The sequence below is a fragment of the Eurosta solidaginis genome, chromosome 3, assembly GCF_040869045.1.
Source record: "Eurosta solidaginis isolate ZX-2024a chromosome 3, ASM4086904v1, whole genome shotgun sequence".
Taxonomy (NCBI): Eukaryota; Metazoa; Arthropoda; class Insecta; order Diptera; family Tephritidae; genus Eurosta; species Eurosta solidaginis.
The window spans coordinates 48,330,353-48,344,575 of record NC_090321.1 but is presented as its reverse complement, the minus strand read 5'-3'; the positions used below and the strand labels follow the sequence as shown (position 1 = coordinate 48,344,575).

Genomic DNA, 14,223 nt, shown 5'->3' with positions numbered 1-14,223 from the left:
AATTTTTTTTTCAAATTTTTATCAAGAGTCAATATCAGTCCACACGTCAAATTTCAACATTCTAGGTGTATTATTTACTAAATAATCAGGTTTTTTTGTTTTCGAAAATGTTATATATATAAAAAAGTGGGCGTGGTTATCATTCGCTCATTTTCAATACCAATCTATTCTCGGGTCCAGGTAAGCTCGTGTACCAAATTTGGTAAAGATACCTCAATATTTACTCAAGTTATCGTGTTAACGGAGAGATGGACGGACGGACGGTCATGGCTCAATCAAATTTTTTTTTCGACACTGATGATTTTGATATATGGAAGTCTATATCTATCTCGATTCCTTTATACCTGTACAACCAACCGTTATGCAATCAAAGTTAATATACTCTGTGTGCAAAGCACGCTGAGTATAAAAATGATATAAGAAAGTGTCACTTTTCGTAGATTTGCCATTTATCCACAACAAATTTGGAACAAAAAATGTATGCATTTGGTATTCTTTAGACCCATCCCAATGCGAAATTGTTTGCTTATTCATTTTTCTATTGCATTTTGTTTGTCAGTATTCATTCGGTCGTCAAATGTTGTATTTCGCGCGTGATTTGTTTAGCGCGATATGATGAACGCTATACGTATTAAAAGTGTCCACTATAGTACAGCAACAAAGCAGCATATATGTTTTGCAACAAAAACACAAGTAACAAAAATTTGTGAACAACAATAAGATAAAACCAAACATGGCCGCCACTTGTTGGATGATCAAGTAGTAGATGGTATTTAAATAAACGCAAAGTGTAGAACGTGGTATGTAAATCTATAATTGTGATCGCGAAAAGAAAAATGCATCAAAATGCAGTGCATTAAATCATAAAGAAGCACCAATGTAAAAGCAAATTAAAAAAAATGTCTTAGCAAAGATCACTGAAAAGTAAATACATACATACATATGTTCATGCATACATGCACAAAAAATTAATGAAAGAATGAAAAGTGGATAGTAGGAAAAATTGGATGATCATGGGAGGAAGAAGTAAAAAGCAAAAATATGATGTAGATGCAGAAGAAGGATAGAGGAAGAGAAAATTGCCAATCCAATAGAGTTTTCAATTCTTAATTTAAAATAAAAAATCATCGAAGATCTTCCTCGTTGAAGTTTGTTAAAAAAAAAAAATTGTGCAAATTGTGTGTTTTTGGAAGAATGTGTATAAAGTAGAAAAGTAAAAGAAATATTGCATGTATGTAGATGTGCAGATAAGCATAAACGAACTATAGAGGGAAAGAAGAGTCAAAAGTTCAAATTTGAATGTGTGCGTGAGCAAGTATATGTTTTTTATACCAAGTTTGCTATTTAGTTTGATGTGCAAATTGCTTTGCGGCCGGGAGTGCGTTATTGCTTTATTGAACAATGTATGTACATATTTGTTTTTGTACTTGGCGCGGGTGATCTAGTCGTTGGTATATTTTGCGTTCGTGTGTGGCCTCATGTAATTATACAGTGTTTTCATTTTAAGTCGCCGGCAAAAAAATGCTGACATTTGATTAATTTGTACTTGTACAGTAATTAAGCTGAAAATAATTAAAATCTATTTTAGTAAATTAAAATGATGTAGGTACATACATATGTATGTATATATGTATATCAAGCAACGGTAGTTATGATTCTTTAACAGATTTAATGAGGGCACAATTTCCATAGGATTTTGAGTGTTGAGAAAATGTGAAAACGTAGAGAAAACAGTAGGAGACATGAAGCTTTTTTTTTATTTTTTACATAAAGAGTTTCTGCCCCAAACCCCGGCTACGGCTAAACGTGCTGCTTATGGAGTAAGTCCATATAGTAAGAACCAGTTTGGAACGAATCCTTCCACTTTGACACACAAATGCGTCATATGTTAATATCTTAACCGCGGTTGTCATAAAACGCTTTGCGAAGGACTTAGGCGTTGAAAGTTAAGAACATCATATAAGTGTCCGACCGATGCCAGGTTTTTTTTTAGAGGTCGATGCCGATTAATCGGCAAAACATTGGAGCTGGCCGAAACTGATGTCGATAAGTCGGCTCGCAGCCGATTCCTAGAGAAAATGTCAAGCAAATTTCAATAACTTTGGAAAACGGTAATAATTTACAACAGGGGGTTAGAATATACCCCCGGTGGGTATGCCTTTCGTAAGAGGCGACTAAAATACCAAATAGATTGTTGTTGTAGCAGTGCTTTGCCCCATCCAATAGGTGCGACCAATCACAAATTGTTGTTGTTGTTGTTGTTGTAGCGATAAGGTTGCTCCCCGAAGGCTTTGGGGAGTGTTATCGATGTGATGGTCCTTTGCCGGATACAAATCCGGTACGCTCCGGTACCATAGCACCATTAAGGTGCTAGCCCGACCATCTCGGGAACGATTTATGTGGCCACATTAAACCTTCAGGCCATTCCATCCCTCCCTACCTCCAAGTTCCATGAGGAGCTTGGGGTCGCCAGAGCCTCGTCTGTTAGTGAAACAGGATTCGCCGCGGATAGGTGAGGTTGACAATTGGGTTTGGAGAAGCTATATATTGCGCTGGCAACCTGAAAGGTTGCGCTACACAGCCCCTTGAATCTGGTATTTTAGTCGCCTCTTACGACAGGCATACCTACCGCGGGTATATTCTGATCCCCTAACCCGCTGGGGTGAATCACAAATTGTCATCAAAGTCCTCTAACGGGAGTCCAAGGAAACTTGCTTTTTCAACAGGGGAGGACCATAATAAGAGCGTGAGAGAGTGTAGCGCAATATATATAGCTTCTCCAACCCAATTGTCAACCTCACATTCGGGCGGCGAATCCCGTTTCACTAACAGACGAGGCTCTGGCGACCCCAAGCTCCTCATGGGAGGGAGGGATGGCCTGAAGGTTTAAAGTGGTCATATAAATCGTTCACGAGATGGTCCGGCTAGTACCATAAGGGTGCTGTGTTACCGGAGCGTACCGGATCTGTATCCGGCAAAGAACCATCACATCGATAACACTCCCCAAAGCCTTCGGGGAGTAACCTGCCTGATTAAAGAATAATTAAATAACTACCTGATTTAAGAATAATTAAATAATGATGGTAGATATCACTTCCGGAACTAGATACATATATATTTCGCCCGAGAATTTTTTCCATGTTTGTTTGGTAAACAAAATCCAGCTCTTGTCGTATCTACAAATTATCTATCTACAAATTATCAAAATCACTGTAAATACAACAACAACAACAATAAAAAAACCAATGTTGCCGCACAAAAGAACATACCCCAAAGGCGGCTTTAAACTGTGATTGAAAAACTGCTCAGTAGTTTAACTGGAGTTTAAATTTGACTAGAGTTTAAGCAAACTTAGTTTAAGCTTAGCTTAACCAACTACTGATAAACCGGGGCTAAATATTTATTAATGGGTGTGCTAAATTTGCTATCCACTAGTGTTCTTTTTCTTAACACATTTATGCATTTCGGATACCAGTTTTTTCCCCAAAATATACATACACTACTTTTTTTGCTTTTTTACACATTTAATATTTTTTCTATGCCAGTGTTTTTGTGCTGGGCAACTCATAAGCATTCATATAACCCCAAAACAAGCTCTTAAACGACGACCAAAACCTGAATTGAAGGAGACAAAAAAAGTAGAAATATGAACGAATTGTCTTAACAGTAACACACTGATGGTGGGTTGAGTACAACAAAGGGGCGCCAGGTGTTTAGGGGGGGGTTAAAAGGTAAAGACTGGTAAGGCGCGTTGGCAGAAATGAGAACAAACGTGGTCATAAAAAGCCCAATAACTAACAAAACGTAGAATGCAGATATATCGCATACGTTTTCAAAAAGAGTTGTTGATGAGAGAGTGAGATATTTTTTATTTTGTTTGCTGGTTACCTATGTGTATAGAAAGGGATGAAGAGAACAGTTACGGTGCGGTAAACGGTTGGTGTGGTACAAAACGAGCACATACAGTGGCTTTGATGTTTGAAAGCACACATCTAGAACCAGTTGCTGCTGACGAGACGCTACTCAACGATGATTTCATCTATTGTTTTTATTATTTTTTATTATTTTATATATATGTATGTACATATGTAATAGAAGATGCTAAGAAACAAAACTTAATACATATACTTATCAAATATTTGTGTGGCCATTTTTCAATTTAAATATAGATGTGCAACTAATAAATAGAATAAAAATGTGTGAATTAAGAGACAAATGCAAACATACTATATATCTACTTTAATGCATTCAATTATGAAATATACATATTTGAGGGAAAAAAAAACCGACAGAAAAGCTCGAATAAGGCCCGGTTTTCAGTAGTTGGTTAAGCTAAGCTGAACCACATTCCGCGTATAAGGAAAACATCTAAAGCGGTATTTATTCCCAAGGCAGGCAAAGAGGCCACGCGAAACCTAGAGACTTCAGACCCATCAGCCCATCTTCGTTTCAACTAAAGGTGATGGAGAGGCTGCTGGAAACATATATCAAGGAGGCTGTGAATGACCAACTCTCCGAAGCACAACATGCCTATATGAAGGGTAAATCAACGAAAACGGCATTGCACGAAATTACATCGTGCATAGACATAGAAGGAGCGTTCAGTAACATCAAACCTGACTCAATCACTAAAGTACTGACAGACCTGGGCATCGAATCTCGGCTGGTGAAGCTTGTACACCAATTGCTGATATGCAGTATAGTACAGGCAGGCCTTGTATGGGTATCGATGAGCAGGTTCGTCAGTAGGGGAACTCCTCAAGGTGGAGTCTTATCCCCTCCACTGTGGGTCTTGGCGGCGAATCAGCTGCTAAGGGACATGGAGGAGGGGTGGGGCTGTAAAGCTATAGCGTATGCTGACGACCTTACCTTGGTGATAAGTGGGAAGTTTCCACAAACTCTCAGCGTTATGATGCAGGTGGAACAAAGGAGGGTAGAAGTATGGGCCGCTGATAATGGTATGAGCGTGAATCCAAATAAAACGAAGCTGGTGCTCTTCACGAGGACGTATAACATACCAACTCTCTCAACTCCGGTGCTTGCGAACACAGTGCTAAGGATAAGTGAGTCCGCCAACTATCTAGGGCTCACACTTGATAAGAAACTGAACTGGACACAAACCACCACGGAGCGTGTCCTTAAGGCCACGGAGGCTATGAATGTAATACTGACTACTACCCATAGATATATTGCTCTTTACGAGGACGTATAAGATACCAACTCTCTCAACTCCGGTGCTTGCGAACACAGTGCTAAGGATAAGTGAGTCCGCCAACTATCTAGGGCTCACACTTGATAAGAAACTGAACTGGACACAAAACACCACGGAGCGTGTCATTAAGGCCACGGAGGCTATGAATGTAATACTGACTACTACCCATAGATATAGTAGGCATTAAATATGCAACATGTGCAGCTATTAGGCTGAGAAAACTGACTACATGGTCTCACTGCAACCATACTGAGATTTTAGACAGATTCTGCATACAAAGATCGTTTCGCCTTCCGGATCACTGCAGCGTATTTCAAGCCGAGCTTGTAGCCATACAAGACGCTGTGGACTGCCTAAGACAGAAGGTAGTCTATCAGAGGCACATTTATATTTTCTCAGACAGTCAAGCAGCGCTGAAAGCGCTTGACTCTGTCACAACTAATTCTGAAACTGTAGTAGGCTGTCGCAGATCACTTACCGTGATGGCTGAACAGTTTACTCTCTGCATCTGGTATGGGTTCCGGGGCATAGGGGCATACCAGGTAATGAGATGGCGGATGAGCTTGCCAGAAAGGGTACCTCCCTTCCACTTTCGCCATCCTGGAAGAGGTTGGGCATGCCGCTCTCCACCTGCAAGCTCAAGATAAAGGAGGCTCTATTGATGGAAACGGGAGCTAGGTGGAAGCATCATGATGGATGCCACATGGCAAAACTCACATGGTCGGAATGGAATGAGAAGAGATCGCGTGAGCTTCTCACCCTCCGTAAGAGGGATATTTCCTTAGTTGTGGGTCTTCTCACTGGTCACATCTGTATTGGACCGCATGCGGAAAGGATTGGCGCTCCATTTAATGATTATTGTAGAAGCTGCGGCAACGAAGAAGAGCCTGAAACTGTTAGACATCTACTTTGCGAATGTCCAGCGCTCGGTAGAAAAAGGAAACGTTTCATGGGCAAGATGTTTCCTGTAGATCTGACTGATATAGCTGAGGTCAATACACGACGCTTAGTTAGCTTCACAAACTCAACGAAGTGGTTTGATTAGGAGAGTAGGAACAAATCCGTGTGGTTTCACAATGGGCCTATAAAGACCAAAGTGTTGCCACTCTAGTCAAATTTCAACTCCAGTTAAACTACTGAGCAGTTTTTCAATCACAGTTTGAGGCCGTCTTTGGGGTAGGCTTTATTGTGCGGCAACATTGGTTTTTTATTATCTAGATATTGTTGTCGTTGTTGTTGTTGTTGTTGTTGTATTAACAGTGCTTTTATCTAGATAATTTGTAGATACGACATGTAAAAATATTTCCTCAGCGAAATATATGTATATCTAGTTCCGGAGGTGATATCAAACAACGTTATTTAATTATTCTTAAACCAGATAGTTCTCGAGTTGATATCCAACTTCGTTATCCAATCAACATCCAACCTTTGAGAAATTTTGTAAAATTTAGAGTTTTCGAGTTGACCTCCAACGTCATTAATACTTTCTAATTATTATCCAACTTTCGAGAGATTTTGAGAAATGTATAGTTCTTAAATTACACTACTCGACAAAAAATAAAATAGGCCTTTCCTATGATAAAATTTTCTCCTGATTCCGAATATGACTTCCATTTTCATGTGGCAGATCTAGTTTCCTAGATATCGGCGAAACTATGAAAATTCCCAATTTTGCAGAACACTAATTCATATAGGTAGGGCAAAAATTTGTAGTTTTCATTTTTTCGTTTTAAACTGTTGAATTATACATTATACTAATTCCCATAAACATTTCTTGCCTTCACCTCCTTTCAGTATCTTCAGTAGTTTGGCCAGTATGCCCAAAAACGTTGGAAAAATTTTGAGAAAAAAAAGATATTTTTTACAAAATTTCAGATTTAACCACTTTAAAATCGAAAAAATTCTATGGACGAAAAAAGTTAGGCTTCCTATGTTGTAGGTAATTTAACTACAAAAATTTTAAGCATACCAGTACAACAATCGGACGTGCCGTTGAGACTATAGCCCCGTTAACTTGTAAGCATCTATCCTAAAATTTTAGTATTTGATAAAATTGGCGAGACATTTCATTTGGTCACTCTACCTTAGGGTCTAATAAATTTAAAAAGACATCAAGTATTTAATTGTCACTACTGTTTGTTGTAAATTTTGTTTTGCAAATTGTAGTGCAAATTTATATATACTATATCGGTAGATGTGTTTACGAAATGGCTTGTTGCAAAAGAGATTTTAAATGTAAAAATAATCCGGATGATTTTTGCTTTATTTGCGGACATTATATTTTCGGAAACTCAGCTCGGAAAATAACTAATTCTGTCAAAGATGCATACTTTCATTATTTCGGTTTCCATGTAAAAAATCTCGATAAATCTTGGACACCTCATTTTATTTGCGCCTCCTGTAGATTAACTTTAATGAGATGGGTATCGGGTAAAGGTCATAACATGAAGTTCGGTGCTCCAATGACGTGAACTGAACCCTTTAACCACGACCAGTGCTATTTTTGCCTGATAGACCCTAAAGGTAAAACGAGAAAAAAGAGGAAATTAATAAGTTATCCAAATGTGGCATCAGCTAAAAAACCAAAACTACATGACCATACCTTACCCATATCTAGGCCGCCTATAAGTTTTGAAGCTTCAAGCGAATGTGACTCCGAAGCAGATAATTCAGACAGTGAAAAGAAGGAGAGGTCCCACATTGAGTCTCACAAGCCGAACTTAATGACTTGGCCAGAGATTTGAAATTATCGAAATTTGATAGCGAAGTTCTAGTATCTCGTTTGCAGCAATGGGGCAGCCTGGGCCCTTCGACAAGTACTTCCAAATTTCGAAAAAGAGACAAGACTTTCTCTTCTTTTTTTACTAAAAGTGAAAATATTTGCTACTGCAATGATGTTCAAGGTTTACTTGAAGCACTAAAATTAGAAAATAAAGTGGGTGCTTGGCGCTTGTTTATAGACAGTTCAAAGCATAGTTTAAAAGCAGCATTACTCCATAAAGGAAATTCGTTACCGTCAATACCAGTGGCACATTCTGAGAATACTAAAGAAACTTATTTAAGCATATCCAATTTACTTGAGCTCATTCAATATAAACAATTTAATTGGAAAATTTGTGCCGACTTAAAGGTAAGCAGTTTCGGTGGTACAATTTAAAATAAATAGTGTATGAAATACATCCCAGGTTGTAGCTATAATTCTCGGACTTCAAGGAGGTTTCACTATATATTGCTGTTTTCTCAGTCTTTGGGACAGCCGTGCTAGAGAAACCCATTATATTCAGGAAAACTGGCCACCAAGAGCTGAGTACGAACCAGGTGCCTTCAATATCGCAAACCCACCTTTAGTAAATCCCGAACGAGTTATTTTGCCAGCACTTCACATCAAATTAGGATTAATGAAAAATTTTGTATAGGCTTTAAATAAGGACGCGCCATCCTTCCAGTACCTAACGAAAATTTTCCCTAAAATAACTCAAGCCAAATTAAAAGAAGGTATATTTGTTGGTCCGCAAATTAGAAAGTTGCTGAAAGACGAAAATTTTGCGAATCATTTATCATCAGTGTAAGCAGCGGCTTGGGACAGCTTTAAGCAAGTCGTTAGTGGATTTCTTGGCAACAACAAATATCCCAACTATAGAGAGATGGTCAAAGCCTTGTTGAAAAACTACAGTGCTATGAAATGCAACTCAAAATGCATTTTTTGCATTTACATTTGGATAATTTTCCCGCAAACCTAGGTGCTGAAAGTAATGAACAGGGTGAAAGGTTTCGCCAAGGCCTTATGATTTTTGAAAAGCGTTACCAAGGTTTTTGGAATGAAGAAATGATGGGAGATTATTGCTGGACAATAATACGGGAGACAAACCCAGAAAATTATAAACGGGTAGTTAAAAGTACCCACGTCCCTCACTATTGACCACCACGGTAAAATCGCTCAATTTGACTTTTTTTAGATGTAGATATGTATGTATTTAATGTTGTTGTCGTTGTTCTTTTTTTACTGAATTGCTGATTTATACTCATATTACTCAATTGAATATAGTTTAACGTGGAAACATATATCTATAATAAAACGTTATAAAAAAATAAGAACGTAGTTTGAATAAAAATTGTCTCTATAAAAAATTGTAGGATAGACGCTGCAAATTAACGGGGCTATAGTCTCAACGGCACGTCTGATTGTTGTACTGGTATGCTTAAAATTTTCGCAATTAAATTACCTAATAGGAGGGCTAACTTTTTTTCGTCAATAGAATTTTTCCGATTTTAAAGTGGTTAAATCTGAAATTTTGTAAAAAATTTCGTTTTTTTTCAACATTTTTTGAACGTTTTTTGGCATAGCGGCCAAACTACTGAATATACTTAAGGGAGGTGAAGGCAAGAAATGTTTATGGGAATTGGTATAATGCATAATTCAACAGTTTAAAACGAAAAAATGAAAAATACAAATTTTTGCCGTACCTATATGAAGTAGTGTTCTGCAAAAATGGGATATCTCGGAAACTAGATCTGCCACAGGAAAATGGAAGTCATATTCGGAATCAGGAGAAAATTTCACTTTAGGAAAGGCCTATTTTGGAGACTAAAGTTGATCAAAATTTGTTGAATAGTGTTGCGGCGGCGAATGCAACTGATTATTAGCACGAAAATATTAAGAACACGATATACGTTGATTATATTAAAGCGTCGGTTTTAATATCTGTCAAATATTTATATTAATTACAAAAATCCAATTTTAAAACAATTAATTTCATTTGTACTTACTTCTTCGTGCTTCCTCTTTAGTAATTCGTGAAAAGTGAAGCTCGAAGAAGCCGTTTTTAGAATTCAGTCTCTATACTTAAACAGGGTTGTATTACAAAGTAGGAAAGTTACAAAAAATTATTTCATATGCTTAAGCCACGTATCCATTTCTAACATCCCGCCCCCCGTGAACCGAAGGAGCGTCTGTGATATGAGGTTCACCTCGTACATCCATTACAGCTAACTTTGATGCTGCCACTCGATGTCTTTACTAATGCCGACCTTACCTGCCCATCTGGAGCCACGAATACTTCCAGCACAATTCCACGCCTCCACTCGCCCAAATTCTCATTACCATCACACACAATCACAACATCCCCAACTTTAATTGGAGTAACTCTTTCATACCACTTAGTGCGTCTGGTCAATGTTGGCAGATACTCCAGAACCCATCTGCGCCAAAAGGTTTGTTTTAGACATTGCAAAATTCGCCATTGTTTTCTCAAACATGTTTCTTGAGAATCTGCATGTTTCATAGCATCTGAGTTTGTACATAGCTTAATGGATCATCGTCAATACTTTCCAGAGGAAAATGCGTAAGCGGACGAGAATTTATTAAATTTTCGGCCTCAATTAGTAGACTGTGCAGCGTTTCAATCTGGGCTGCTACCTCTTTCAAAGTGATAATGACGTACTACTAAACACGACATAACGTGGGCTTTTGGTAGGATAATTGGTCGTCTGGTTGATAAGTCTACGCATTGAGCATTGTCGATCCGACCGCCTAGCAGCAATATTCCTTGGTCATCCATTATGGGGGTTAAAGTGTACAACGGACTATTTTTCGAAAGCTGCTCTTCATTCCTTAATGTGTCTATATCTTCGGCAAATATGTCCTCCTGCACTAGTCGAACCACCATGAACTCGGTTTCTTTAATATCTTTAGCAGTGATCTTTAATGGTTGTGGAAACGTTTCGATATTATTTTGGACTAAAGAACGGAACCTTTTAACAGCATATCGGACCCAGGTCATGACTCTTAGAAATTTAGAAAAAGGTATAACGTCTTCATCTAATTTAATGGAGTATATAAAATTTGTTCTCATCTCGATGTCGTTTTTGCCCACTTTAATCGCAGCCGGAAGCATTGGCCATTTGTCTTCGTGTTCTTTCAAAAATCAGTTCCACTAATCCACTTACTATTTTCAACAAACATCTTGTTAAACTGTGGTCGCATTGCGTCATCAGCTGGGTTCAAAGTACCAGGAACCCAGTGCCATTGCGAAACATTTGATGCATTAAGAACTTCTGAAATGCGGTTGCACACAAATTGTTTGTATTGGCGCGCTTCAGACCTAATCCACTGAATGACTGTTTTTGAGTCCGACCAAAATATTGCTGTTTCTGGTACAACCGTATGACTATCATGGATTGCTTTGCTCAAACGCGTTCCTAGCACCGCAGCTTGTAACTCTAGTCGGGGAATTGACATTGGCTTCAAAGACTGCACCGACACTTGGCTGCGACAAAAGTTACACTAATATTATCAGCATGGCATATGCGGAAGTATGCAGCAGCCGCAAAGGCTAGCTCACTCGCATCTACAATTATATGTAACTGCACTTTAGTAGCCGGATCTTTGAATACGCTGCCATCCAAAACTGGCTTCGGTATTCTTGCAAAGGTTAAATTAAAATATAATACATCACGTTTTGCATCCCAATGCATTCCAAGGACCTTTTCGTATTCGGAATATGTATTACATAAATTTTTAGAGTTACATTGGCGTAAAAGTGATTTATCAATAGATTGGAGCAACACCTCAGAGTTGGAAACGAAACCCCTTAACTCAAAACCTGCTTTGCTGTGAATTTCAATCGCCTTTTTCGTCGTGCTTATACCTTCTTCAATATTAGAGAAACTATCTACATATTCATCCATATAGTGGCGATTGATAATGGCCTCGACTGCTCGTGGATTTTCGTTTTGAAAAGTCAGCGCATTTATATTTTTGACGTATTGCGCTGAACATGGAGAGCAAATAGAGCCAAAAATCATAGCTCGCATAACGTAAACATCAGGTTTTTTATTTACATTGTCCCCACGCCAAAGAAACCGCTGGGAATGTTGGTCTGCCTCGCGAATATTTATGCGGTGAAACATTTCCCTAATGTCGCCACATATAGCTATTTTACCTTCCCGGAATTTAAATAATATTGACTGCAATCGTATCGGCTGATATTCGGCGGGCCCTTCATAAGTGCAGAATTCAATGACATATTGTCAACCTTAGCTGCAGCGTCGAAAACTAATCGTGGTTTATTTGCTTTATTTACATTGTAAACAGCGAAATGGGGTAAATACCATATACGCGGATTTGGCAGTTTCGTTTCAACTTCAGATAATTTTTGGGCATATCCCTTTTCCAAATATTCATTTATCTTCCCTTTATACCATTCTGAGTAATTCGTATCGCGTGCCATTTTTCGTTCGACCAGCTGAAGTCGCTTTAATGCCACCTCATAACTTTCTGGCATGCCTACATTATTACTGTGCCACAAGAGGCCCGTTTCGTACCTATCACCTATTAATTTAGTTGTGCTGCGTAAAATGCGATCGGCTTTAATATCTGCATCCGACTTTATTGGCGCTAGCTTTGTGTTGAACCCTTCAAGTGAAAAATAATCGGCCACTTGCTTTTGCAACTCTTTAATATCGTTATCATCTATGTGTACGTGACACACCGTAGCGTTATCAGTATTATATTCATCAGAACCAAACAACACCCACCCCAGTTTAGTTTTATGAACTGTGAACCCATCGTTAAAGTTTTCTACTTTCAAAGGCCTAATGAGATTGGTGTGCGGCATTCCAATTAAAATTTGGGGGGCTGCGTCAACGTAACTCTCAATTGGAATATCTCTTATTGACTCATTAAATTGCTTAAAGCTGTCTACGCATAACGTTTGTGGTGGCAAAAACAATTTCTTTGTAGTTCGCACACCTTTCATATAAAACTTACCTTCACCGTTATTGGTAGCTGAGATTTCCAAGTTTACACGTTTAGAAATCTCGCTTGTTGTCTGATTATCAAACCATTTTAAGCGTAGCAAATCCTTCGCGCCAGTGAGACCAATTTTACTTGCTACATCTTCTTCTAATAATGGACTTTTGCTCCATCATCGATAAAAGCTATGATTTGCATGCTTCCTCTTGGCCCATGCAATTCCACAGGCAGAAATTTGAGAAAGTTTCTGTTTATGTTTTTGTTTGTACGCTCTCCTTCAGATTGTTTATACCAGGCATCGGCAAATTGGAAATGCAGATGTGTTAGTAAGAGCGCGATAATCGCGCACATCACTTGATGCGTCGGTTTGCTTAGTTCATTCGCTTATTAGCAAGCAACAAGACAAGATTGTTTGTTATTATATTTTTAATGCGCACAATGGGAAGGAAAAGGTTTATACAATTAAATACATTGTATTTGCGCAAAAGGATTGGTCAACATTGAATATTTTTCGCTTGTGCGCATTGAAAAAATTAACAAACGATCTTTGCTTGTTGCTTGATAATAACATTCGTCAACATTGCGAGACGCACACAATCGATGTTACTGCGCCAAATGCTCAGTGACTACCATAGATGAATGGATTTGCAACTCTTTGTTTCGAGAGAGCGCTGTCAAAATGCACATTTTTTATAACATTTATCTATGATGCCACTCCAAACAAAAATGAATAGATCTGAAAATGGGGATTTTTGACATACATATCGGCGATTATAGTTTCAATAATTTAATAAAATGATAGTCGTAAAATATTTATTTCCTTAAAGTTATTTTACAATAATACGACTAGTTAGAGTTAAATATAAACAAATCTAAGTAAAACTAACATTTCGATTAAATTAATTGGTCAAATATTGTAACTGCATTTAACTCGCAGTGAAAACCATATATTCTTTTGAAATTTCAGTAAATCGGACCTATGATATAATAGTTAACATTATTTAATGGATAGGGCTTATCCTACATGTCTAGCGTTCCAGGTTCTGTGATCAAAATGGACTGGTTGCATCGGGAGTTCATATTTACAAAACCTGTTTTTAGTGATAACTTTTGAATGGGAAATAATATTTACCCTCCGCCTTCGAACTAATAATACTTACACTAAAACAAGTATTTTTATCCTTTTTCCCATAATTTTTGAACGCTGTTCTACAGTTATGGGTCAAACTAAAGTTTACCAAAATTTTTGGCACGTTTT

General features: G+C 38.0%; 1 protein-coding gene across 6 annotated transcripts in view; it reads left to right on the top strand.

Annotated features, from left to right (window-relative positions):
• The first annotated feature begins 578 nt into the window (after window positions 1-578).
• Window positions 579-14,223, top strand: part of RhoGEF2 (Rho guanine nucleotide exchange factor 2) — a 582,225-nt gene continuing 568,580 nt past the window's right edge. For 5 of the 6 annotated variants that reach the window (XM_067771577.1, XM_067771576.1, XM_067771579.1 and 2 more), the window contains exon 1: window positions 579-800. The gene's annotated coding sequence lies outside the window, so the exon portion shown is untranslated. Of the gene's footprint in view, window positions 801-1,013; window positions 1,304-14,223 lie in introns of those variants that run through there. The other variant, XM_067771575.1, reaches the window with a different exon arrangement.